Raw genomic sequence first — 4,752 nt, forward strand, 5'->3', positions numbered from 1 at the left:
GATGTCAAGTACCTAAATTGTATAGATTAAGGTTGGTGCTAATCGTTCCTCTATCACCAGTATAAATTCTGACAAAGACTGGCTTGCATGCATTCAGAGGATACAGAATCAATCTTTGGAAAATCTGAATAATATAATGAAATTGATGGAAAAATGTTTAACTTTTAAATTGTCTTAAATTAGATATTTACTTATTTATGAGTTACTTGTTTTCTTTTTATTAATGTGTTTTCCTTTTTCTCTTTAATTTCTTCACTCTAGGAAAAGACCACTCTGCTCCCACTCCTATCTCAGGCTATTTCCAGATGTGGCCATTTTTATTTGACTCTATTATTGACTTAACCTACACTTATGTAATTTCTCTTTTGTGTAATCAGAATTTGTGTTTTCTTCAATAATTATCAAAGGAATGATTCAGAGATGCAGGTTTTAGGAAATGCATGTGGAGGAGTATTTTATGTAAGGAAGTGCAATCTTTGTATTTCAGTTTCTTTTCATTATACTAAGATTCAGGAGCTGTTATTTACTTGAAATTGAAAGAGAACCTATTCACTGGCTGGCAGTCATAAACTGAACATTTGGAGTTCTTGTGGCTTAATCTCATTGTATATTATTTGAATAGAATGTATCAAGTGAAATTTGGGGAAATGTAAGATAAATAAAATTGGCAAACAGTATTAAAGGTAAAATACAAAGAAGATGTTTGTATCTTTTGCTTTCTAAAAATCTACCATTTTTCTGATATATTACAAATGTATTGAGGAATGTGTTCAATGTAGTCTGTAGCTTACAAATAATATAGTGAATCAGAATAAAAAAAATGTTTCCCTCCAAGGTACTCTTGCTAACTTCATAAAAATGAATTTCAACACTGATATAGAACTTTTAATAATAAAGTGTTGTTTCAACTGTATATCTTTGTATTATGTACATTTTCTTGACAAATGTAACCAATGCTTTTCTGTGCCTTATGAAGCAAGTAGTAGGGGTGGGTAATAGTATTAAAATCCCTTTATGTTTTACAAAATACTATTATATACATTTATCAACAATCTTATGTGGGTATCTGTGCATTATTATTAGTCTTCTGACTCCCCGTTAAAGTTTCTTGCATATACTAGACTACCATTCTTTTGCTTTTAAAAATATGTAACTAAATAAAGTTGGAATTATTGGAATTATCAAGCCCTCAGTAATTATATGCTCATCTGACCTCCTAGTTTGTGATTGAGATTATGTCAAAGGCAAAACAGAATGAATTATGCTACTCAGCAGCCAAATCCATTTATTGAAAAAAATAGGATATATCGAATGCTCAGGTGAACATTTCTGATATTAACTAAGTTGCTGATTATACAAGTTCTGAGAAAGAAAACAACTGTTGTCATAATCCAAGATGTGTGACAAAATCAGTTGTCATATAGATGTTCTCACAAAGAAACTTCCTGGATAAAGAACAAGAAAGAAAAGAGAAGAAGCATGATATTAGTGGGTTCTTTAAAGTTAATACAGAAGAGATCAAACGAAAGCTTCCTAAGAATGGCAAGAACACTTTCTTAGAGCAGTTAAAGAGGTCAAAGAGGCAAGATGATGTCAGTGGAAATGGGGAGAGGTGGGAGAATATGCGTTTATGTTTGGGGGCATCTTACAGAGCAGAAACTTTGGAGGTAGGTTGACCTAGGGTTAAATCCTAGACATCACTTTTCAGTGATGTGTACATAAGAAGTCAATTTTAAACCAAGACCAAATCAAACCAAATATAAAATTCTAAAGTGATATGCTAGAGAAAGGGAGGGAGGGAGTATGGGAGGGTGAATGAGAACAGGAGGGAAAGGGAGGGAGAGGAGAGAAAGAGAGACAGAAAGGGAGGGAAGGAGAGAAGGAGGGAAGGAGAGGAGGGAAGGAGGAGGAGGGGGAAAGAGAGAGAGAAAGGGAGAGAGATCTAAGTCTAAATTGTGCTATAGCTACATTTACAGTGATATCAGAGACAAGAAGGTAGAAATGTTTCACCAGTACCAGATGTGTGAGACTTGGGGAGCTAGTCTGAAGTCATTTAAAACACTGACCAAAAGAACATTTGGAGAGGTGATGGAACCCCAACAAAGAAATTTTGTGTGTAACAGCTGCCAAAGGCCGGGGGTTGAAGGATGAGTGACAATCCAAAGAAAATACCTTTTTACATTCAGGAAAGTACCATCAGCCGTTTGGGGTAAGGTAGGGGTGTGTGCATTCTGAATAACATGCAAAGGTGAGCAGGGAGTAAAACATTTGCTCTAAGCATCTGTCAGGCGAAGGGATTTCAAACCTCTCAACAGCAACGCCTGTTCAACCAGAACTTAATTTTACTCTTATCTGCCTTTCCAAACACACCCCATCTTATATCCAAGAAGGAAACAAAAATAAATCTCATTTTTTCCCTGAGATTTTAAAAGCCGCATGTGTACATAACACAGTGGGTTACCAGTTACTCCGGCAGGTGCAGGTTATCAGCACTGGAGCAGCCTAGGAGAGGGGGAGGGCAGCTTTGGGGAGTCGGGCGGTCCTGGCACCAGAAGCACGTGCGCAGGCGCCCAGGTGCAATTCCCCACAGCTCCGGGCCCCTGTCGCGCAGCCGCACTTGTTCACGTAGGATCGTGCAGGCCTCGGGGTGCGTCAGCTCCGCCTGGACTTGCAGTGGGTCATGGAGCTGCTCACCACCGCCACCGGTTTGGAGGAAAAACTCTCTGAAGGATGATGTGCCAGTGGCTGGGGCCCCTTGTGGCTACACACTTCCTGATCTTGAGCAGAAGAGAGACTAATATCACTTGAAGCTCAAGCGCCTTCCCGGAGGCCCCGCCAGGACCTTCTGGATGCTACTGTGGTCTCCTCCCTGTGTGGACGCCGCAAGCTTGAGAAGCATTTGGTTCCCGCATCCCTTTTGTTGAGCAACAGCTCCGGATCCCAGAGCATGCACATGAAGCTCATGGCCTCCACGTTCCAGAACCTGTTCCACCGCATCGGCGTGCACAAGGTGAACCTAAACACCATTAAGCGCTGCCTTCTCGTCAACTACAACCCCTATTCCTAGGAGCTGGAATCCAGTCATTATATGTTCCCGCTTCAAAGTCATTCCTGTGGGCGCAAGTCGTGGGATGAAGAAGCTTCTCCAGAAGTTCTCCAACATGAGCCGCCTGCACAACAACAGGAGCTGCTGGCCACGGGCGTGGTGCTGGCAGACAGAGAGGTAGAGCCTGATGGGAAACATGACATTACTGAGCTCCCCCGCCCCGCAACCCCTCCCCCCCGCCAGGTTGTCACCAGAGCAGCCACATGCGGGTCCAGCAGAGTGCTGAGCAGCCCACCAATATTGGGCCTTGGATTACCTGCAGGTCATGCACATCCAGGAGGGTGTTGAAGAACAGAGTGTGCTGTTCCATAATTTCATGCACAAGACATTGCAAGAGCTCCAGGCCACCCTGGCAGCCAAGTAAGAGAAGCTGCAGCTCACAGCCCAGAGGCAGGCCCAGAGGCAGGCCCAGGACATCCGGTGCAAGCAGGAGCAGCGAGAGAGGAGCCTGATGGGCATCAAGAGGGCAAGAGCACAGGTGTGGGGAGAGTGATGCCTAGGACCCTGGGGCCCCTCCAGAAGCAGAAGGGCCCTCCAGCGGGAAGAGGAGGAGAAGCAGGGGGAGGAGAAGGAGGAGAAGGATGAAGCTGAGTATTTCTGCCAGATGGTGGTCAAGGAGCCTAATGAGGACTTGTTTCTAAAGCAGAGACAGCCCGCCGGCCCCCAGACACTGGTAACAGCCAGTGAAGGAGGGAAGGCCTGACAGGCTGGGGCGACCGACGTGGTGATGGGAGGCCTCCAAAAAACACTTTTAAGAACATCTTATACTTCGGTGAGTTGCTTTTTTTTGTTGTTGTTGTTGTTTTTTTATATAAATTGGTGTCTTTTTCAATCTGGTGATGATGTGGGAGGTAAAATGACATAGTGTTAATTTATTTAACTTCTCCCAAACTCTCTTCCAACTTCCAAAAAAGTTTGATTAGATGTAAAAAGATTTAAGCAAAACCCTATTATAACATAAATTCATAGTTCAATTGGTGATTGTCTCCCATCCTCCTCCTTAAACAGATTCTTAAGGATCATCGGAGGCCCGTGGGAAAGAGGAGAGGGTGGATGACAAGGCCAAGTGGAAACACAAAGGAAACCCCATCTGGGGGTCTCCCAGTGAATTCTCCTGGGATGGGACCAATAAAAAAGACAACTTTCCAGGACATTCTGTCTAACCATGGGACCTAGAATTATCACTGTGGATATTTGTTACCAGCCCTCACTAAATGCCTCCAAATGTAACTGGATCTTGAAAGGATTTAAGTCCTGTAGCCAAAAATAGGACCTCTACTGAGCATCCCAGGGGCTTGCTTCTTGTTCCCATAGCAGTTTATAAGATTGAATTTTCGGATCATACTTATAGCTTTGTGAAAAGATTTTACTGTAGTTACAAAGTGAATGTGAAATATTGTAAAATTCAGTTTGCAAACAGTTAAACTGTATAACCAGGCAATTTATAAGGAAAGAGATAAATAGCTATGGGAAGACTGTGTCTGGAAAGCAGTTCCAGAAGCCATGATTAATTGTTTGTAGGGATAAATCCCTGTTCTCTTATGAGAGTAGTGTTATGTGTAGACGTCTTACAAGATCCATGAGGCTCCCTAAGGGAGGTAAATTATCCTGAGTTTAATACTGTAACAGAAATTGTCATAAATCAG

The 4,752-nt window shown here is 42.4% G+C and overlaps 1 pseudogene; it reads left to right on the plus strand.

The window, feature by feature from the left end:
• Nucleotides 1–1,424: 1,424 nt before the first annotated feature.
• LOC105290066 lies at nucleotides 1,425–3,809 on the plus strand (annotated as a pseudogene).
• The last annotated feature ends 943 nt before the right edge of the window (nucleotides 3,810–4,752 follow it).

The sequence above is a fragment of the Pteropus vampyrus genome, unplaced genomic scaffold (assembly GCF_000151845.1).
Source record: "Pteropus vampyrus isolate Shadow unplaced genomic scaffold, Pvam_2.0 Scaffold31, whole genome shotgun sequence".
Taxonomy (NCBI): Eukaryota; Metazoa; Chordata; class Mammalia; order Chiroptera; family Pteropodidae; genus Pteropus; species Pteropus vampyrus.